The sequence below is a fragment of the Chenopodium album genome, chromosome 8 (genome assembly GCF_948465745.1).
Source record: "Chenopodium album chromosome 8, dcCheAlbu1.1, whole genome shotgun sequence".
NCBI lineage: Eukaryota > Viridiplantae > Streptophyta > Magnoliopsida > Caryophyllales > Amaranthaceae > Chenopodium > Chenopodium album.
Window position 1 is genome coordinate 1,636,990 of NC_137841.1, and position 24,513 is coordinate 1,661,502.

At 33.7% G+C, this 24,513-nt stretch overlaps 1 pseudogene across 1 annotated transcript; it reads left to right on the plus strand.

Moving 5' to 3' along the window:
* Positions 1-5,631: 5,631 nt before the first annotated feature.
* Positions 5,632-12,841, plus strand: LOC145642565 (putative disease resistance protein RGA4; annotated as a pseudogene). The gene is made up of 5 exons (XR_014115697.1): positions 5,632-5,643; positions 7,160-7,219; positions 7,757-11,429; positions 11,646-11,698; positions 12,102-12,841. The product of XR_014115697.1 is annotated as a putative disease resistance protein RGA4 (transcript).
* Positions 12,842-24,513: the final 11,672 nt, after the last annotated feature.

The following is a 24,513-nucleotide window of genomic DNA, read 5'->3' on the forward strand; positions in this document are numbered from 1 at the left end:
TTCCAATCCATAAACCATCACAAATAATTCATGCTTCACAATTCAATCACCAACACCAATAATTCACAATTTAATACATAAACCTTAGCATGATACTACTTGCAATTGATTGAAATCAAACCTAGCATGATTCTACATCATCAAAATATACTAAGTACGCGAACGTACCTTAAATACGATCTTAAACTCGTCACAACTAGTAAAAATTGCTCACTTCGAAGTCTCCTACACATTAAAATTATAATAGAGTATTAAAACCCACTCTAAACAAATTTCCAGCAATATATACTATCCTAAAATCCCTCTTAGAATAATTAGAATAAGCTGAAATTATGTTTAAAACACTCTAATTAAGTCCCACTTGATGGGTAATTTAAATTTCCTTAAAAAACATAATATCTAGGGTTCTACATAAAATTCCAGCACTTTATTTCTAATTAAAACTTGATGTAATTTGGTTTCAAAGCACTTAAGTTGAAGATCTAAACATTCATACATCATATACTTTCATAATTTCATAAATCAAGAACCTAGGGTTTCAAAAATTGGGGCTTTTAATTTAAAACCAAAGCTGAAAATTAATTAACATGATTACAACATTCAAACATCAAAATTTAATCCCAAAATTCATAATTTATAATTAGATCTAAGCATAGATTGAATTAAAACAAGAAAGCTTCAGTTTTATTTTTATATATATATATGGTTCGAAAAAAAAGAAAAGGGGAAGAAGGGCGGCAGCCACCACCGGCTGCCGGCTGCTGGCGGCGACGGCTGCCTGCTGCCGGCGGCTTGCGCCTGCTGGCAGCGGCGGCCACCAGCCTGCCGGTGGTTGGCAGCGGTGGTGAGGGAGGGCAGCCGCAAGGTTAAGGGGAAGGGGGAAAAAGAAAAAGGAAAAAAATAAGGAAGAGAGAGAGAGAAGTTTACCTTGGGTTTTCTCCACTCTGGACAAAGTTTGATTTGCCTCATAAGTGGGATATTTATACCCCTTCTCTACTAACCCTCTTCTAGGTTTTTTCCTAATTCCTTCCCTAATAACACTTGTTAAAAATTTAAACTTCCAAAAATAAAACCCCAACTTTTAAATAAAATGATTAAATAAACTTTCCTTTTATAATAATATTAATTAAAATACTTTAATTAAAATAATTACTACTATTTAAATACTTTATAAAATACATACTTTAATTAAAATACGGGGTATTACACAAACAACCCGTTATAGTTTATAACACTATCGTATTAGTTACAATATTTTTCATTTTTAGTCGTTTCATATTGGTTGTAAAACTACTATATTTGGAAAAGACTCACCATTATTTTATAATTTTTCTCTTTCACTAACCCCACTTTCACAAATATTTTAGAAAAAATTGATTTTAATAATTTCACCTTTAATTTGATCAGTTCGCTATTAATAATCCCATTTTTGGATTATTATTTAATAATCCAACCTTTATAGTGGATCTTCTTCTATTGATCCCTAACCTGTTGGTAACCGGTTTTGATAAGTTAAGATGCCACATGTAATTTTATAATTGGTTGAAAAAAAAAATTAAAACTTTAAACCCCCCCCCCACCACCCTCACCCATCATGAAACCCTTAGCCTCAACCTAGCCCCACCAATAACTGGTCGGTCGCCACCCTAATCTCCCTAAAACAGCCGGCTGAAACCCCCCGTAACAAAAAAGCACCTCGCCGACCAAAAGCCATCCCCTAAATCACCCCCTGACCCATATATCCCAACCTCGAAACCACCATACGACCACCTTGAAAACCCCGAAAACCGCAAAAAAAAACCCATATCACCGCTGAAAACCGCCGAAAAGTTCTTCTAATTGCTGAAAAGCCTCGTAAATCCTACCCAATTCAATATCAAGCCATCTCTTTTGCTCTTGAAGATTTTTCTCTTTTTACTTTTTTTTTTCTAATTCATTGAAATCAAGGGCTAGTTTTTGCCACGTGAGGGTGGAAATAGGGGTTCCTGCGGTGGAATTTGGGGTTCCGGCGATGGGGATGGGGGAAGGGTTATTGGAGGTTGGGGAGGGTGGTTGTTGGGGGCTTGGTGTTTTTACAAAAAAAATCTTTTTTAAAAAAAACTTTTTGACCAGATTTTTTTTTACCAATTATTTAGTGACATGTGTCACTCAAATTAAAAAAAAAATGTATAGGTTACCGGTCATAAGGGACCAATAAAAAAAACCCATATAAAAGAGTGATTATTAAATAATAATATAAAGGTGGGATTATTAACAGTAAACCGGCCAAAGGTGGGATTATTAAAATCAATTTTTCCAATATTTTATTATTTCTCTTTCCTACCAACCCCACCCACACTATTTTTTTTTATTATTATTATTTCTCTTTTTTAATTACAATACTATATACTCCGTATTATTGCTTTAGTCTATAATTTTCTTAAACTATGAGTCAAACTTGTAACTTATGTAAAACAGAGCGATTATATATGATTATTTCTCTTTTTTACTTAAAATTTTATCCAATTTAATTTTTTTTTTTTTTTTGAAAAATGACAAAGAAAAATCCAACCTTTGAGCGGTCTTTTCATAAAAATTCAACATTTATACCCCACCTTCTTTGACAAGTCCATTTGACCTTTAAGCTGTTAAACAGGTTAAATTTTTTTGTTTTGTTATTTTTTTTTTAAAATTCTCACTTTCCTTCTCACTCCTCTTCTTTCTCTCTCCTCTCTACACCACCACCATCTCTGCCACACTGCCACCACTTACCCCACCCTACCCAAACCTAAAACCTGTCAATTACTATGAAATTTGGGGTAGCCCACGCAGCCTCCTCTTACCTCCCAATCCCTCTTCTATACCCACCATAACCACCACCCCAGCATCTCCCTCACCCAACCCCGACAACCACATCTAAAGGGTTTTGATATTGGGGCCGAAAATATGCAATTGAGATTTCTCTGTTCGAATTGGTGGTGCGACAGTGGAGCAGCACCGCCGAATTGGGTGGCTTGAATGTTGACGGATGCTTGCAGTCAATTGGGGCTGCTGTGGTGGCTTAATATTTGCAGGTTGTTGCTGGTGACTGGACACGATTGTGATGGAGTGTGCAAGAGAGGAGTTGCGACGGTGGAGTTGTTTGGTACGGGTTGAGTGAGGAGGTGGCTGCAACGACGACTAATTTGGGTGGAGATGGAGCAGGGACTAGCAATTGTCGGCGGCAGTATAATTGGTGGTTGGTTTGGGATTTCGAGCTGCTACTATTGGTTGGCCGTGATTATGGCTGGGCGGTTTGGAGTTGGTGGTTGCTGGTGTCTCTGGGTTACGTTGGGCGGTGGGCGGTAGGGATGGGGTGGTCAGGGAAGGAGGTGGGGTTGGCTTTTCTGGTTTTTTTTTTTTTTTTTTTGTTTAAATTTTTTTTGTTTTTAAATGATTAAAAAAATAATTGACCAATTAATGACTAACACGTGGCACATAACTTTCAAAAATCAGTCATCAACAGATAATGGATTTGTTGGAGAAAGTGGGGTATAAAGGTTGAATTTTTATGAGATTAATGAAAGGTTGAATTTTTATAAAAAGACCGCTAAAAGGTTAGATTTTTCTATTTCATTTTTTTTTAACACTTCTCTCTCATGATTTTCATTAAAATGATTAATACTTCCATAAGTTCCATAGCGGACTCTCCCAAAAAACAATTGGTCTTGTATGGACCCAGTCTACAATAAATTATTGTAGACCCAAATTTTGATACTTTTAATTAATATAATCATATTCTGGATGATATAATCACTTTTTTAGATGATATAATTATTTTTTGTGAGTCATATTTTGAATTATATAATCTCATATTAAACCATGTCCTAATTATCTTTAGGATGATAAAATTTAAAAATCATGTTTTGAATAATGTAATTTACTATTTAATACTTTTTATAATGATAAATTCACTTTTTGAGTTATACATTTACATAACAGTTTCAAAATGATATAATCACTTTTGTAGTAATATAATCACATCTCGTATGATATAATTACATTCGTATGGTATACAAGAAGGTTGGGCTACAATAAATTATTGTAGACCGGATCTATTCTAGTCTTTATACCAAAAAAAAAATACTCCGTATCTACCAGTAGACTTTTAAAGTTTTAATTAAAATATAATCACAAAATAAGTGGAAAATTCTTGAGTGAGCCATAGTCACACACGTCATTCATCTTTCCTTTCCTTTTTTTAAAATAAATAAATAAATTATAAAGTAATATTAAGAGCCCAATAATACTAAATTACTCGGTAGTCAATTGCAAAACTTGAATAAAGAAACTCAAGGAGGGGTGTGAGAAACAAGGTATGAGAGAGAAAATAAGAGTTGTAGCTAGAAAACAGGGTGTAATAGAAAAACAGAGTAAAATTGGAGTACTTCATGGAAGATGTAAGATTTAAGGCTACCTTGTTATATTTGGTGGAGCTCACGGCTAAGTTATTGATTTATTTATTTATTACTATTTTAGAATGACAGATTTACAGTAAAGTGGGATGGTGTCAACTGTCAAGTTAACGGTGGTGTAATTTTGTTGGTCGGCGGCAGAAGGATGGGGCAGATGACGGTGGAAGGTCATCATCAATGGATAAGGGAGATAATGCTCAACCCAATAAGTAAGAACACTCAAAATGTTTAATTATATTCCATATGCAATAGCTTGAGTTCAATAGTGGCTTATTTATATTTCGTTTTTAAATACTTGTTTCATTTCTTTATTTGAAAAACTTTTACAATATTTTATTACTTTCTTTCACCTTATGAACCCACCATTAATCATATTTTATTAATTTCATGCTCTCTCTCCTCTAATTATCTCCACTATTTTTGTTTTTTACTCTCTCTGTTCCTAATTGTTTGCTCCACTTTCCTTTTTAAGTTGTCCCCAAAAGATTGCCTCGTATTACTTTTGGCATGTTTTTCCACTTGCACTCTCTCCTCGTTGATATTTGTGTCAATCCATGTGCACCAAATTTTGCCCAAAACCTTAATAAAGTAGATTTATAGTTTGGGGCAAACAATTGAAGACAGAGGGAGTACCATTTTTTATTCTTCCACTTACCCCACTACCTCCCTATTAGAACAAGTATTTAAAAACGGAAGGAATATAACAAGTATTTAAAGGCTTGTTTGCCATGTTTTATATTATTAGTTTTATAAAAATAGAAAATAAGAAAAAAGTGTTTCTACTTTCACGTTGTCAGTTTTTTAATACTAGTAGGCTAAGCTATCGATTGCTTAGTATATATTCCTGTAATTGCTGCTTTCACTGGGCAACACATAGGAAGATATATGTACTAGGAACAACATCTATGATCAATTTTATCCTTGCTTTCGCTGTTTTTGTCAGTAATCTGTCTTAGTATGTTGCTAAGCTTCTTATACTAGGGGAGTCTACGCGCGCGTTGCACGCGACATAATCAATGTTTATGGTCGAGTTGTAATAGCTTGTCATGACACCCAAAACTTATTGGGTAGACTTTTGAACGCATATACTAATAAATAAATTGTTGATAATCATACCCTTGCATAGGTACAAAAATGTAACACTTGAAAATATATAAACACTATTTAATTTTTAGTTGTAAGTTTCTTATGGTGTAATATGGCTTTTGTTGTGAGTTATAAAATACAATTATATATCATCCGTCACTTTTAGTTGCAACACTTGAAAATATATACATTTTTCATTTATTTTAATAATTGATCTTTATTTTATTGACTTTTTTTGTTGGCAAAATAGTCATGTGGGATCTTATTAGATTCATTTCGATTTATATATATGTTTTAAATACTTAATCTTTAGATTATTTATATGTCTATAATTAGAGATACAAGAGATTGAAATTATGTATTGACAAGCGTGAAAGTTAAAATGTTACAACTAGAAATTTAACGGAAAAACTTTAAAAAAAATTCTAATTAAATGATTAGGTAATTAAATTCAGTGGGTTTGTGTGTGTGTGTGTGTGTGTTTGTTTGTTTGTTTTAAAGAAAATAGTAACAAAGTGGGTTATATCCAAACTATTACCCCGCCCTTTAAAGAGGATTATTTTCATGTTAAATAGTTTTGCCATTAAATTCAACAGTTTTCTCCTCCTCCTTCTCCTTTTCCTCTTCTTCTTCTTCATGTGGCTTAGCTCGGTAGGTGCTTTAATGGAGGGCTCCTTCGCTTTAATGGAGGAGAGAAAGAGAGTAGGGAAGTAAAGGAGGAAGGAGAGAGAAAGGGGGGTTTAAAAAAGAGGAAAAGGTTGGAAGTTGGAAGGAAAGGAAGACTAGAAAAATAAATACGGAAGCATAAGAGTTAATATGACATAAAAGGGTGTATGGGTAAATAAACATTTTTAGGGGTAAAAAAGTCATCACACTATTCATAAGAGTTCTTTTGTACTTTTTATAAGGTAGGGATTATTATGATTTTAATAAAATAGATTATTATTATTTTCTTATGATATCATATGATTTTGAAAACAATGATGCAGCGGCAAAACCCTAAGTTAATGTAAGAAGCTAATTAATGCTTGGAGTAAATGATACGAAGTATTGTTGAATTTTGATATTGTCGACATGAGGCAATTAGAGATAGTCAAACCGGAGGGGCTTCTAGAGCTATTCAATTCAAACCTTGTCTTTTGTATTGTACTAAACTCATCATTGGGGTGAGCAAAAATTCTTAATACCCTGACTTACGGAACATGCTCAGAATTAAAGGTTCCAGATTAGGAATTGGAAACGTGTTGCAATAGGTTCCGATTCCGGTTCTAGATAATAAAATTTTGGACCTGGAACATGTAGAATACCCTGATAGTATAGGTTCCGTATAGGGTACAAGAAATCAGAATCTATCATTTAAGCCCAAGTATAAAAGCCCCCAATCAAAATTGTTTAAAAGCCATCACCTACTTATTCATTTTTGTTCAAGTATTTGTACAAAAATACTTACTCTTAAAGGTTTAATTACTGATACAGTATTAATATAAATATTTGTAATTTTGTATTAAATATTCTACACAATCAAGTAAGTACTAACTATTAAGCTTACTTTGAAAGACAGGTACCTCGTTTCGGAACCGGAACCTGCCGGTTCCCAGTTTTTAGGAATCTGTTGAATATATTCCGGTTCCTATTTTTAGGAACTTGTTGTGGTTCCGATTTTGGGTCCTGAGATTTTTACCGGATACTCTGCGACACCTGTACTCATCATATAGTGGGGACAAATTAGCAAATTAGCATTAATTAAACTGAATATTTTATACTGCCATTTTTGCCTAGAAAGCTTCATCTTTAGCGTTAGTACTACCTCCGTTAACTATTATTTGCAACAAAGGAATATTTTATATCTCACAAATAATACCCCTTTGTTGCAAATAATAGTTAACGGAGGTAGTATATTGTATGTACTCCGCAATATTTACTGATTGAGTTTCCCATGATAGTCTAGGTGAACTTTGATAGGATTGACAGTTTTTTGTAGGTTGATTTTCAAGTTATGACATATTAAAAAGGTGTTATTAGTAAACTAAACTCCTCCACCCAGTTGAATGTATGAAATTGTAGTTTATTGCCTCGTTAGTTTAGTTTAATCATCACCAATACGTTGAAGTGCTTACAAAATTACTGATTAGATAAATTGAGAGTCTTCCCGGAAAAAGAAAAAGAAAAAAAAATAAAAAAAATCCTGATATTTTCTCAATCCAATTCATACAGATTATAAGTTTAAACACTGAAAGAGGCAAGCAGGGGAGAAAGATACGGCAGAAGCCATTGTATCTGATGTAGTCGCGAAGCTTCTTGAATCTCTGGGACAATCAGTAGTTGAGGAAATGGCTCCTTACTTCAATGGGAGAAAGAAACTGAAAGAGCTAGAGCAATTGATGGGGATGATACAAGCTCGACTTCTTGATGCAGAGAGGATAAGGGAAGGTGACAATGGGGCTTTGATCAACCTTTGGCTGAAAAGGCTCAAGCATGTACTTTACCGACTGGAAGACTTGTTCGAAGAAGTCGTTATGATTGATCAAGATGAACTTCCTAGAGGTAAGCTTACCAAACCACTAGGTGTTTGTTATTCATGCTTAAGTCCCTTTAAAGTAAATAAAAAGTTAGCTTTAGAGAGCAAGGCTATTATGGAGGAGTTGAAATCCATTACATCTGAAATGCACTGCCTAAACCTGAGAGTGCATTCCATTGAAGTACAGTCTTCTGTTAGTCGAGTGAGTTGGAGGGAAACACATTCGTTTGTGTTGGAGAAAGATGTATTTGGCAGAGATGCAGATAAAAAGGCAATTTTAGAAATGGTTTTACATTGTGATGATATAGTTGGAGAAAGTGTCTTAGTAATAATCCCAATTGTTGGGATTGGTGGGTTAGGAAAAACAACTCTCGCTCAACTTGTTTTTAATGATGATGATGTTCATAAATTTTGAGCTTAAAGGTTGGGCTTGCATTTCTGAAGTCTCCAATTTGGAAGAATTATTAAGAAAAATTCTGAAGTCTATTGATAAAAGTGATTGCCATCAGCTGAATATGGAACAACTTCAGTCCTGCCTTCGAGAAGCTGTCAATGATAAGAAATTCCTGCTTGTGTTAGATGATGTATGGGATGAGGATCGAGAGAGATGGTTGTGTTTGAGACGTTTGCTATGTGGCTGTAAAAGAGGAAGCAAAATTATAGTAACCTCTAGGTCGAGAGTGGTGGCTGATAATATGGGTACAGTTGAAGCTTATGCTTTGGGGGTCTTGCAAGAAGACATGTCCTGGGCTTTGTTTAAAGGTTTAGCATTCAAGGAGGGACAAGAGCACAATAATGAGCATCTGACCAGAATTGGCAAAGAGATTGTTGGAAAGTGTGGCCATGTTCCACTTGCTATAAGGACAATTGCCAGTCTTCTTTATACTAAAGATACGGAGCAAGAATGGGAGTATTTCAAGGATAGTGAGCTCGGGATGATTGAACAATGTGAAACAAGCATTATGTCATCGTTGAAGCTGAGCTATGATCACTTAGCACCACACTTAAAGCAGTGCTTTGCCTATTGCTCTCTGTTTACCAAGGACTACAAGTTTGATAAGATGGATTTGATTTATCTGTGGATGGCGCAAGGGTTCCTCAAGACAACGAGGGATCATGTAAGTCCAGAGGATGTTGGTCATGGATATTTCATGGAGCTACTGAGGAGATCTTTTTTTCAAGATGTTAGAAGAAATGAGTATGGTGAGATAATAAGCTGCAAAATGCACGATTTAATGAATGACTTGGCGAAAAATGTGGCAGGATATTGTTGTCTTCTTGTAGATAAGCCTACAATGCAGATCAATGATAAAAATGTCTTACTGCTAACTCAACTTGGAATGCTCCACCATGGTTGATTGCAGCAAAGCAAATTCGCTCTCTTCTTCTGACTACCAATAGCCTTTCATTTGCTGTACCAGATATCAGTAAAACCATTTCAAGTTTAAGGTGCTTACGAGCATTGGATTTACCTCGGATGGATAATGATAGCCTTCCAGATTCTATAAAACAGCTGAAGCACTTGAGATACCTAAAAATTAGTGTCTCATCTTATTCTCTCCCTGAATGCATCACAGGACTGCAGAAATTACAGACTTTGGATCTCCGAGAATGTTGGTGGCTTAGAGAACTTCCAAGGGAATTGCATAAATTGACTAGTCTTAGGCACTTGCTTTGTAGAAGTTCTATTGCATTGACTGATATGCCGCCTGGATTTGAGCGATTAACTTCTCTTCAAACATTGAACTTGTTTGTCGTGGGTGAATGTACAGGGTTAGATGCACTGACTAGTTTCAATGATCTTGCTGGAAAATTGAAAATCTGTTTTTCTGAACGTCGTGGAAAAGCTGTATCAGTAGACACAGGAGCAATTTTGGAGGCCACAAATCTAACTAGTCTGGAATTAACATGGTGGGCATTGCAGAATGGAGAACCAGCTTGCCATTCTGACAAAGTAGAAGATGAGTTGGCTCTAAACTGCTTACAACCCCCACCATCTCTCAAAAGCTTACAGGTTGAGGGGTGGAGGGGGGCAAGATTTCCGAGGTGGGGAATGGATGTATTTCCTAGCCCGCTCCCTAACCTTGTTTCTATAGAGATTGCACGTTGTGAGAAATGTCAAATTCTCCCACCATTTAATCTGTTACCTCTTCTCAGGTCTCTTGAACTCTGGTACCTAGAAGCTTTAGAGTGCATAAGAATTGGTGGTGTCAGTAGTGTGACTTCTTCTTCATCAACAGCATTCTTCCCATCCTTGGAACGTCTTGTTCTCTTTCAGTTGCCTGTATTCAAGGGATGGTCGGAACAAAATAATATCAATCAACAAGAACCTGAAAGACCTCAGGACTTGTTGCAGCCATCATCTTTCCCTTGTCTTTCTAAACTCTTCATAGGGTATTGCCCGAAGCTGATGTCAATGCCTAAGGCGCCAAGGCTTGAATCGCTGGGTGCCAACAGCATCCATAATAATCTGCTGAAGTATCTTCTATATGGAGATGCAACACAAATATCAGTGCCTTCATCACTCATTCCTTCCATGTTAAAAGACTTGCATATCCGATCAATACATGAACTAGACACTCTCTCAATCAATCTAATAACATTAGAATCCTTATCAATCTACTTTTGCCTCCAGTTAATCAGATTGACTGTGAAAGCTACAACTTGCCTCCGAAATCTTGAAATTCATAATTGTGTTAGACTTAAAGACATATCCAGTGCACTGCAGCATCTCACTGTCCTTGAGGAATTGAAAATCTCTGACTGTGACCAGTTAGTCTGGGAGCCTATAATGGGTAAAGATAATGTTAGTTTTGTCGATGAGGGGAGGGATGTCAGTAGTATTACTAGTAGTGATGTTGTTAAGTCAGCTGATTGGCAAGGCCTTAAAAGCCTCCGTTTATTAACATTGAAGAGCATCTGCAATTTGGATTCACCCCCACAGAGCCTTGGCTGCTTAAGAGCACTTCAGGAACTGGAGATATATCATTTCAGTAATCTGATTGTTCTACCAGAGTGGATAGGGCACCTCACCCAACTCCGTAGACTTGACATTCAGGATTGCCTTAAATTGGTGACACTTCCTGAATCACTTCGCAACTTCACCAATTTACTGCGTCTTGAGGTCAGGGATTGTGATCCCGAGCTGACAAGAAGATGCAAACAGCCTGATGGTGAATATTGGCCCCTTATTCAACATATCCCCCATATTGAACTTGACTACTAGGTTGGCAAATCACAGTCAAGAAGGTGCCAGGAACCCTATGGTGAAGATTGGCCTCTTATTCAATGCATTCCTTAAGCCATTATTGAAGAATTCAAGAAGGGACTATATATCATAGTCAAACACTCTACATGCTGAATCAGACTCTCTGGAGTAACTCATTCACCAGGTGAATGCTTTTTTCTGTGAGTTCATTTTGCTCCCTCCACCCCTTTCCCTTTATATAGTTCAGGAAGAAAAGGTAAGAGTATTGTTTGTTATTGCTAATTTTAGATCATTTTATGCTCTTATTTTTTTTTTTTTGTAGCTAGGAGCGCTCTGATTCTTGAGACTGTTAGAGAAGAAATGTAGCAAAGTATAACCTATAAGTCTTATTTTGTGCCAGGGGAGAACTAGTGCTATGAGCATTGCAAGATAATCAAGTCCATCACACTAAAGGTAATTTGAGCTTGTTCCCAAGTCATGTACTTTTAATTAGTTGATGGACTCAATATCTGCAATTAAATCAAGGCCTGTCATGGCTGTTGCCTGCTGTGATACTCATATCAGGAACTTGTATGTTTTTCAATATGTCTAATACACTCAAAACTTGGATACGGTAAATAAAAAACTTCATGTACAATAAATTTGTAGAGGAAAGCTTTGTCAACTGATTACCACATATCCCATATTTGCTAAATTCTAAATCTTTGTAAGAGGTACCTCAGTTCTAATTTTGGATTCATGTACAGTTACCTACCTCCGTTGATGCATGACTTTGTCAGTACGATAGTGCAGTGATTTCATTCTGCTTTTGGGAATTGTTAGTAAATTCCATGAACTTCCTTTCAGTGCATTACAGATTACAGAACTCATGGAATTGATATCACAGAACTCGCAGTATTGATATCATCTTAATGTGACTCCTGCCCCCAAGTACAGTTACCGCATTAACAATCTAAATTATAATTGAATCCCAGCAAATTCTGCTGCTGATTTGCTGCAATATCACACTATCTATTTCAGATAAGAAGATGAGACCCTTTGATTCATTAATTGTTTACACGAATTCTGATTGCTGTCAAGTGTCAAGTCTATGTAATTACTAAGCTGTATGCTTGATGTCTTGATGCAAGGACTACATCACCCTGCATGCTAATTATATTAAATTACTAGCTAAAGGATCCCATATCTTCTTAGTTCTTACAGACTTCTTAGGGACTTCATAAGGCAAATTTTCTCATTTTTTTTCGAATTTTTTAACAGTAGCTTTTGTATATTGAAAATTTGCAATCTTTAATATTTCCTCCGTTTTTTTATAGTTGTAAAAGTTTGACTTTTACACTATTTATGTATTTCACTTTGACTAGATTTGACGATTTATACATAGGTAAATATATAGTCATGTGGGATCTTGTTATATTCGTCTCGATCTATACAATTTTAATATCTAAAGTTTATAATTTTTACATATTGGTAATTAAAGATATTAACGATTGCAAGTATACATCGACAAGCGTGAAAAGTGAAGTGTTGCAACTTAAAAAAAAAAAAAAAAAAAAAAAAAAAAAAAAAAAAAAAAAAAAAAAAAAAAAAAAAGAGGATGTATAATACAAGATATATTTATTGTGTGACTATCCACTGTAACATCCCTCTTTTGCAAGCCTAGATTTATTAGCTCCTCCCTTATTAAATCTAATCAATGTCTTGAGTCCAAAGTAGTTATTGGCAACTTATTACATACATCAAGCATCACATGTGGACATTTAGTACTTGCTTTTGATTAGCATGTGTATTACACATATGTCGGATCCGTGCATGATAGATTGATAGGGAGTGTGCACTGGATCGGTCCACTCCTTCACATTTGTACATTAGAGCGCACCCTGCAAGCTTTGGAGCATCATTCTCGGTGTCTCCTAGTGTATAGTATAAATTTTGCACTTCTACTTAGTCACACTCCATTAATACTTCACGAGCTTGCTGTAGCACCCCACATATCTTTATTGGTTCGTAGTTGCAATCAATGACCACTACTTGAAGCGCTTAGTCACCCTTGTGTTGGTTTATTAGCATATCCTTCTACTTTTTATTTAGATCTTCTAGTTGTTCTTGAAATGCCTTTACATCCAACCATAATTTAGAATTACCTAAAATATATACAACAGATGTATTACATTCCAATAAAATGATTAGTACTCCCAAATTCCAATTCACAAATAACTCTACTTCACAAATGTTCAGTGTTTTGAGACTAAATTTATGGTTTACCCATGATGGTACTTCATTTGTTTCTTTTAAATTTTAATATTTTGATTTTTCTATTTATTGCTAACAAATAATTTTATTTATTAATATCTTTAATTATTAATAAATAAAAATTACTCTGTATAAAGTTTTCATCTTGAAAATATCAATGGAGTTATCTACTTCCTCCTTTAACCATTATCTGCAACTTTGGGGTGAGGAACGGACTCCAATGCAAAACTTCTTAATGGTGTTTAACACAAAGTAAGGGTATGTCATTAATAGTTAATCAAAATAAAAAAATAAAAAAATTGAAAGAACAATCTAGCACCCCAGCCACCGAAACCCACCGACAGAACCACCACCTCCACGAACACACACCTTTTCCCAGATGGACGACCACCCTCCAAACCCACTGACGGAACCACCAAAACCCACCTACGAAAACCCACCCACGAAAACCACCCACCGAGAACGACCTGCGAAAACCCACCTACGAAAACCCACCTACGAAAACCACCTGCGAAAACCACCCACCTACGAAAACCACCCACCAAAAACGACCAACCCACCAGAAACGAAACCCACAACTCGAACCCAGAATTACGACCCACCCCAATTCGAACCCAAAACCACCAAAGAAACCGCCACACCCACCGAATACCAGATCTTCTTCGTCGTCTTCTTCTTCGTCACCTTCTTCTTGGTGATACCAGATCTGATTGAGTTTGAAGGAGGAGGGAGAAAGGTAATGGGAAAGATGAATTGGGTGAAAAATTAGGGTATGAATGTGGAGAAATTGGATGATTTTGAACTAGTTTGGTTGATTTTAATGAGTTATTGGGGGAGATGAATTAAATTTGATAGGAGTAGTTAGATTAATTAGGTTAGATTAGTAATTGATTAATTATGTTTTTAAGATCTTATAAAGTTTTAAGTAAGGGTATTTTTGTAATTTTGTTAATTTTTTTTTACTAAATGTGGAAAGGTTTGGAAATGTTGCACATAATTTTTTGCGTCCATTTTTAGTAAAAATTGTAGATAATTGTTAACGGAGATAGTACTTTAAGATTTCACATCAGTCACGTGACTTTTTTTTTTTTTTTTCTACTATAAATTCACAAATCAACTAATAAACACAACGTTGCAAATTTGCAATTGTAGATATAGAGGAAGTATGCAAGCTTTTGCCATATGAATGAGATTTCTACAAAAGGCACTAACTTGACCCCAAAAGCAAAGCCAACTTGCAATATACAAAAGCCTTGAGCCAGATGCTCTCAAAATTAGAACCAGTGATTAGCAAAAGAAAATAAAATTAAACAAGATAAAAAGAAAAGCTAAGAGAATATTTATAAAACAAAACAGCCTTTTTCAAATCCCTATAAAATTCTCTATAAATAAACTACACTCACTTCCTTTACCTCACACCACTCAACCAAACAAAACACACCAAAACTTCCAAAAAAAATGGGCATCAAAGAATGGAACTCCAAGAAGAGCCAAAGCTTCACATTTGGAAGAAGCATTTCATTTATTAGAAGAGAAAAAATAAACCAACAACAACAACAATGTATCAAATTAGGCCAAAAATGTGATCAATATGATGATAATAATGATCATGATCAACGGTCCAAATGGAAGGTGTTATGGAACAAGATTAAGAGAGAAAAACAGAGGATTTTACGCGCTAATTACAGCTTTAATCATCATCATAATCATGGTTCAGCAATTGCAGCTTATGACCCTGAAGCATACTCAAGGAACTTTGATGAAGGGTTAGAATGTAAGGAGCCCGAGTACTTGACCCGCTCGTTTTCGGCCCGATTTGCTGATCCATCAAAGATTGTTCATAAACATAGGTTCTAGCTTTATGTATTCCTCTTCTTTTTTACTTTCTCAACTTTGTTTTAAGCTTGATTAGTGGGTGATTAGTGTTAAGTAAAGGGCAATAAAAGTAATTAGCATAGCTTGATGTTGTGTATCAAGATACATTGTGTAAAAGTTTTGATCTTGATATAAAATTATGCTTCCTTAAATTTTTCCTGGCCAATATATTTGAGGAATACAAATAGGGTGTAATACTTTTGAATAAGTATTATGAAAATCTTGAAATTGAAAGTAACAAATTAGCTCATTCAACATTATAAAGGAGTTGTATGTAACACAAAGACAATCTACAATGTACATCGTGAATGAACTGATTACCAAATTAGTAAATTTCAACAAGAGTTCTACTCAAATTATACTTAATGTAATAGACCCGTTCCATCCTAATTTGTTGTTAAATTAGCTATGTAGCATAATTTGTACTCTTTTTGAAGGTATAATCTTGTAATTCCAGAACATTTGAAATTAGATCACGAATAGAGTATAATGATATTAGCATTTTAGACAATTATCATACGAAGTATTGCTTAAGTTCTAATTAAACTTGCATCATCAATATAGTTAGCACCCTTATTCTTAGGTAAGTATCAATAATGATCAAGTACATTTGGTGAATAACTTAATTACCAGTGATACGAGGTTTGCCAATTCTATGCAAGTTTATTTATTAATATTGAACGAACAACAATACAAATGTACAATAAAGATATAATTTTAATATCACTAGGATCTAGATCATGAAATATTATACAGTAATATCATTATTTAATTTGTAGTACAAAATTTCTAAATTTATTGATGTGACAAATTCCTTTTGCTGTGCATAAAGTTTGAGCTTGTGATTTAAGTGCTTCGCATGATCCTTTGTGTTCTATGAAAGCAAGGTACAAATTTATACGTAAGACAAAAACATAAGTATAAGATTAACTTAATTACATTATTATTGTTTACCCTTTAAAGTATGATGGTTTCTTTATTTCAAATTTAATAAAGTACAAAGATGCTTTTTGAGGATATTAGAGGTCTTCACATGCCATAGCCGCTGCGGTCCTGTGAGTGATCCTAATTAATTAATTTATTTTCATTATTATTATTTTTTAGCTTTTACTTACTATTATAAATTTATAATCCTATAAGATCAGATAATACTGTCTCCGTTCCATAAAGATCTTTCTTATATGACTTAAAAAGTGCATGTGTGTTTAATTGGTTGTCCTCTACGGACATGATACGTGTCTAAGGTTGCGTCGCTTTTTAAGGTTTATCGGAATTTGGGCTTTTAAGACTTTTACGAGTATTTTCATCGGCCAGTCAGCGCGGAACTAATATAATTTGTAATGATTAACAAGATATTGGAGATGGAGTAATGACTAACAAAGCAGCACAGATGATTGTACTTGTGATTTAAGAAGTTAAGTTTCTAGCTAATTTAACCAATATACTAATTTCAGTTTTTATGCTAATTAAGCTAGAGATAGGTGCACAAATGCACAATCATAGACCACGCTCATTCTCATCTTTTGTTAAAGAGCACAAGTTGTTGGTTAATTAAAAGTGGTTGATTAATTAATTCTATGGCCATAATTTCTCTATGATCATGAACCCACGCTCAGGGCCGTAGCAAGGGGAGGGCAGCTGGGGCGGCTGCCCTGGGCCCCTTGTTAAAAAGTCCAGCTTCAATACAATACAAATCCCTAGAAAAATATATTTCGTACTAAATAATACTATGTATATATATTTTTAAGAAAAAAGAAATAAAGAAAATAAGAAGTGTGTACTGTACAATAGTGTTGTAGAATTCCAAAATATCAAATGACACCCAAATTATTCACTTTTCTAAGTGGATTTGTAATTTTATTTTTCAAAATTATCTCATTACAATTTTCAGTTAGTTAAATTCCTTCTCTTTCTCGATTCAATTGAAGATGAAAACTAAAATAAACGGTCTTTTTACTCTTCAATTTTTCAACGGGAATTTATCTAATTATATATAATTCTCTTTGCATACCCTGCTTTTTTTTTTTTTTGAATGGTGCATACATGACTTTATTTATCAAGTTCTCTTATTTGTATTAAATTATATTTTTCTTAAACTGTATAACTACTTTCATTCAAATATTACAAAATTTGGGGAAAAAAAATCTAATTGATTGGTTGGATACTTGGTTTGAATGGTTCGGTTGGTGTAACTATTTTTACGGGGATGTAATTTTAATGTTTTATGAAATTTGATGTTTTTAAAAATTATTAATCATAATAAAATATGTATTTTCATTTTGCATACCCAATTTTCTTAAAATTTTATATAGTATATGTGAATTAACAATTCGTACTTGAACTTAATCAATTCCTACCTACAAGCTTACTCAAAAGTTTAATTTTAAACTATTGCACCTTTTAAGTAGATATAAAAGAAAATAAATAAACTTATTTACTTTTTCATTGAGATTGTATATATAGTATATAGACTAAAACATACAGGTAGTTAGGTACCAATATATTTAAAATGGAAATTTATCACAAAAAACCTTTTCAGTGGTCGATTTTGTGAAAAAGGTCCTTATATAAAAAAGATGGCAAAAAAGGTTCTTCTATCTTGTGAATTAATTGATCATTGGAGGATTGATTAATTTGATGAAATCACTACTAATTGGGGAATTTATGAAATAATTTTATTTTACTTTATTTATATAAAAGGTAATGGAGTAGATCATGGCATTATTTTATGAGCTCAATTCATTGAAGATCACATTTTGAAATCGATTAAAGACTTCTTATTAGATCAATTAAAGGCGATTAAACATAAAATTATTATTATGTTACCTTTTTTTTACCCAAATTGCCCCTAAAGGCTTAAAGGGAAAAAAAAAATCAAAAAATCAAAAAAAAAAAAAAAAAAATTAAAGGGAATTTTTTTTTTTTTTTTTTTTTTTGACAAAGAAGGGAATGATGTTTGTTTCCTAAATTTAACGCAATTTAGAATCCTCCAAAAATAAAACAATGTCTTAAAGGGGAACACATAGACATTAAAAAAAAAAAAAAACAAAATACAAAAAAAAAAAACAAAACAGAAAAATATAATCAAACCAATTACTTCGAATATTGCTTATGCATTGAAAGGAATATTAATCTCTATGCAACCAACAGTTGAGACTTGAGAGGTATGCATGCATTCGTCCAAAAAGAAAAATGCAATATGTGGAAAAACATATAAGCGGAAGCATGCACAATTTGCAAAAAAAACACCTCCTCGACACATTGCGTGCATCAATATAGGGCTAATTCTATTTTATAGAAAGTATTACGTACCAAGGTCCCGTTCTCTTTACCTTAATTTTGCTGAACTAAAATTATTTTTACTGAACTGAAATTATTTTTGCTGAACTTAAATTATTTTTACTGAACTTAAATTATTTTTGCTGAACTGAAATTATTTTTGCTGATTTTCTATTACTCCGTATAATTCTTCTTTAATAAAACTGAATTTTGCTGAACTGAAATTATTTTTATTGAACTGAAATTATTTTTACTAAACTGAAATTATTTTTACTTAATATTATTTTTTTTAGGTGAAGAGAACGGGGCCTAAACAAAAGAAACCATGTTTTGCTTTCAAAAAAAAAAAAAAAAAAAAAAACATTTATATGTGAAACGAACTTGACATTATTTTTACTTTAGAGTTTAGACTCTTATATAAAAAAATAATAATAATAATAATAATATTATCAAACCTAACCATTAATTTAACAATACATAAACTCTAGCCTAAATTGTTGGTTAAATAATGATCAAGGATTAGGCGAATTAGGCCAACGGAAGATTGGGTAGCCAAAATTCATTGATCCGTTCTCAATTTCCGGTGGTACTGGCGACTTATAATAGCAAGTAGCTGTTAGTTGCATAGGTGGTGAATCGATCGGTGTTGTACTTGTTGATGGTTCAGTACTGCTAGACGTGATGGTTGTAGATGGTGGTAGAGGTGATTGCGGCTGCTCCAAATCTTTTTTCTCTTCCTCTTTCTTCCTAATACGATAACCTTTCCAACAAGAATACGCGAAAACTAAAGCAAGAACCACCATTATAACTCCCCCTATTTTCCATTCTTTTAGCCTTTCACTATCCATATTGTTTGATGTTTAATGTTAATTTCATACATTAAATTTAAAAGTTTGAATTAGAACTTATAATGATTTTATTTGCATGCATAATGGTAGGTTTCCATTAATACGAAGCATGTACGTACAATCAGTATATACGAAAAATTATGATTTTGATTCATGCATTTTATTTGCCATATATTTCTTATGAAATCTATATCATATATTTTGTATACATTCTTATAAATATTACCTTTATTGGTTTCAAATTTTCAACCATGCATTGACACCCCTTGGAAGTTATACGGCAATATTTCAATTCTACTCCTTATAGGGAAAAAAAAAATTAAATGTAGATTTTCCTCAGTTATAAAGAAGTTATGTAGAAATTAAGTTCAAAAAAATTATATATTAACCGGAAAAATCTTAGTGATATATGATTATATGATCATCTTTCCATTTATTATTTCAGAGTATTACAGAGAAAGGATTAGGATTTGAGGGAAGTTGGTAATATAATGGAGGAAGAAAGAAATTACTAACGAGTAAATAATTTAGAAGGATTTTTTTTTTTTTTTTTTTGACAGAATAATTTAGAAGGTTAATATATGGTGGAGTGTATAAAATAACATAGCCAAAAATACAATATTAATATTAACATTTAAATTACCATTATATAGTTGTATGTACAATAATGGGGTTCAATGGTAATGATTGATGAAATCTCATGAAATAATAATAATAATAATAATAATAATAATAATAATAATAATAATAATAATAATAATAATAATAATAATAATAATAATAATAATAATAATAATAATAATAATAATAATAATAATGCTGTGAGGCTATTCTTCATGCTGTGAATCGGTTGATTGAGGATCGTGGTTCTGACGTTGGTTTTTCTATGTTGTTGGTGGATTTTTAAAATGCCTTCAATTTAGTTGATCCTGCGGTCATGTTACGTGAAGTCCGTCGTCGTTGTCTGGGTATATCGCGGTGGGTTGATTTCTACTACTCTAATCCAGCCAGATTGTATTATGGGGACCACACCTTATGGTCGTCTCGGGGGTGCAGCAGGGTGATCCCCTTGGTCCTCTCCTTTTTTCTTTGGTTTTACAACCTCTTGTGTGTAAAATCAAAGATGCTTTTGAGGTATGTCTTTAGGCGTGGTATTTGGATGACGGCACTATTATTGGAGACACTTTGGTGGTAGGGAAGGTTCTACAGTTGATTATGGAGGAAGGACCTCGTTTTGGGTTGCATCTCAATGTGGAAAAAACTAAAGTTTTCTAGCCTACAGAAGACCCTCGTAGCAGGCTTGTGGGTGTTTTTCCCCCTTCTATTGCTCGACCATTGCATAGTGTTAAGCTGCTTGGTGGTCCTGTTAGTTCTGATTCCAGGTTTAGTAGCGAGCTTGATGTGATGCAGAGGGTGACCAAGACCATTGCGCTTATGGATAAGGTTGTTATGCTAGATGATCCTCAGTGTGAACTGTTGTTACTTAGGGCATGTACTGGAGTTTCTAAACTCTATTTTGCCTTGTGTACTTGTCCTCCAGGTGCATTTGAGGCGGCTCAGCGCATTTTCGATGAGGCTCTTCGATCTTCCTTGGAGTGTATTGTTACTGCTTCGGGGCCCGGGTTTGGTGATTGGTAGTGGCGGCTTGCCACCTTACCATTTGCGTTTGGAGGGCTTGGTGCTTAATTACTCCGCAGGTGATGTTCGTCACTATGCTTTTCTTGCTTCCCGGTTGCAGTATGCTGGGTTGCAGATGCAACTTCTGCGTCGTACTGGTATTGTGGGTCTTGGTCAAGCTTTTGAGGATGCGTTGAGTTTGTTTACTGGAACGGTTGAGTCTGACATTTTAGGTAATCCTTATGAGGTCGCTGCCCCTAAACTTGTAACACCCCAATAATTCTCCTTAAAAACCTGTGAATAACCTGAACAATTCCAAGAGAATTACTGGCGTGCTACCGCCACGTGTTCAAACGTTAAGGCTTTTTTAGAAAATAGCAGCGGAAAAACGAATTCAGTTATAAATAAGTTTCAAAACCAATAACCAAAACCAAATTAAATGATACAAGCTGGAACCATTAAGGCCCTTATTCAAAATCCAAACTAGAAGAAATAGTATAAAAATAAAACCGAGTTTAAATAAATTCAAACTTGCAAAAGAAAACAAACTACGAACAATAACTAACTCTCCACTCAAAATCCCACAACCCTGATGCGAATGCTGCGTATGTAAGAACCTGTGGTTAATCTGCTCCCCAATATTACAAGTGTAAAAATTGGATCGTCACATGGTCATTGAAAGGCGAAGGCCATGACCAAAGAAAGACACACAAAGAAAGCAATCAGCAAAGCTGAGTACATACAAGCTGCGAAATAAAATGAGAAATCCCTAACAAGCTACTAATAATCAATCATAAGCATCATTAAATTATAGACTCAGCACATGATGACTCAACCATCAAATTTATTAAGACTTCACTAGTTAATATTAACTAACTTATTTATTTATTTCATTGGATTTAGCAATAGACAAGGTTGTCCAACCCACGTCCCATTTGGAACACCAATAAAAGAAAAACTCCATGCCTCCTTTCGGAAACATCAATAAACATCCAACGACCACGGGCGCGACTCCGTGACCGTAGTTAGTATGAGATCTCACCTAACTCCTAGTTTTGAAAAATATTTGAAATAGAAGACTCGTAGATCAGACGGCCTCGATAAAAGTACACGGCTAATACCCCATATACCCCAACCCCTGATTGTCATTACTCCAGATGTGCACCAATCCAGAGTTTTATTGCTCATCCATCTTGCACTTTACGTGATTTACAGGTTTAGACTTGGTGATGACTCAAATGCATAACAATACAACACATTCCAATAACAATTCAATCAAACAAGGCAAGTTTCCAATTTCAATTCTTGATTTATTAGTGACAAACAACATTTATTATTTATTCCTTTACTACCTCGGTGTATAAACACCTTGAGTGCATAAGGCATCCAAAAACCTTAACCTCGTCTTATAAGACTTGAATTCTTCCTTTACTCATCCTGTTTGCATAATCATGAATGAGTAATAAATAAATCCTTACACCAATCACATACCTTTGCCTCTAAGCGCACCTTGCATAATTAGAGTACAAATAATACTTGCAATATAAAATAGTGCACGTCATACGAAATTCACAATGTATAATTAAACAATTTAACTAAGTCATCCCTATACATGATACTAAGTTCTCGATCCGTCCTTAAACATGCACCTAAAAGAAAGGTTTCGTAACTTGTACGTACCTTGAGCAAACGAATATGTATGCCACTTTACTAACTAGAAATCACCTTCAATAAAATCCACTCCTAAACCAAATAATAACATCTCAATCAATACCCAATCAATCAAATTTACAGCAATACTAACTTACTTTAAAACCTTCAAAATCCAAATCAAACAACACTTTAAAACCTTCCCTTTAGTTAAAATTAAAGGCTTATATATATATAGTTCTTTAAATTTTCTTCATAAAAACCTTAAAATACACTCTTATACATGAAATTACAGCAAGTTCAAAGTCTAATAAAAATCTGAAAATTATTTAAAAACCCCTAATTATATAATAATCTCCCTTTTTAATGGGTGATCAAACCCTCTTTATAAAACATCAAAAGTAGTACTTAGAAACTATTTCCCACCCTTAACACTTCAATAAAACATATATTTATGCTTAATTAACTTTAAACATAATTTGCTTCAAAAAAAAATTTAAACATAATTAATTTTATTAATCAAACTCAAGGATAATATTTTAAGTATAAAAAACTTCGTTAAAATCAAAAACTGCCCAAAAATCATATTTAGAGGCTGAATTTGGCCACGAGAGGGTGGTGCTCACTACAGTCTTTCTTAAAATGTTGTTTTCAAATGGAAAAAACTAATTTTTCATCAAAATCGGATGAGTTCAAAATCTGATCCGGATTAAAACGGGATTAATATTAATGAACGGAAATCTTAAAATTAAAACACGAATTTAAGTGTTCAAAACAATCTAGAATTAAGTTAAACTAATTAGTACTTATAATTACCAAAATTTCAAACCATCATTACTATAAAAGCCCTAAATCAATTATTCATAAAAACCCTAAAATCATGATTTTCAATAATTAAAAACCCTAGGTTATAAAATTTACAAAATCTGAAAATTATAACACTTATAAAATCTGAAATTATAAAGTTTAATCATCAAAATACAATTTGATACTAATTAAATTAATTTCAAACAATAAAATCAAAACCCATAAATCAATAATTATAATTACACAAATTAATAAAACTAAGGAAAAAGAAAATAAGACTAACATTTTTGTACATGTGAGAAATTTTTGGGGATTCATGGGGTATTTATAGAAGAGAATTGTTGGGTAAATAAGAAGATTGGGCCTCATAAAAATAATGGGTCGATTAAGTAAACAAATGGGTTAGGCTTGTGTGATTGGACATAAATTGTAGAATAAAGGTGCATAAAATAATTTGTTCAAATAAATTTCGACCCATATTAATAATTTGAAACTTTTGAAATTAAATTATGAAAAATAACAAATAAATATTATAAATAAAATAAATTTTCATTTATAAAATATTTAAAAATACGGGGGATTACAAAACTCATGAAGAAATTGGCAGATATATATTTCACAAAGGTTACCGCTTCTGCAGAATCCACCTTTTCTTTGTCTCCTCGGCAGTCGGCATTGTGGAAGTCGCAGCAGGGTGATCACACCTCTTCTTGGCCTCGGACAGTCCCTATTTCTAGATTGGGTCAGACGATGAACGCTAAGACATACCGATGTGTGCTGTGTTATCGGATGGGTGTTCCATTGTTCTCTGTCTCGACACCGTGCTCTGCTTGCTCTCGGGTTTTTACTGGGGATGTATTCGGCGACCATGCGGTGTCGTGTGCTGGCTTTGTTGGTATTAAACATCGGCACAATGTTGTTCGGGATACATTTGTTGAT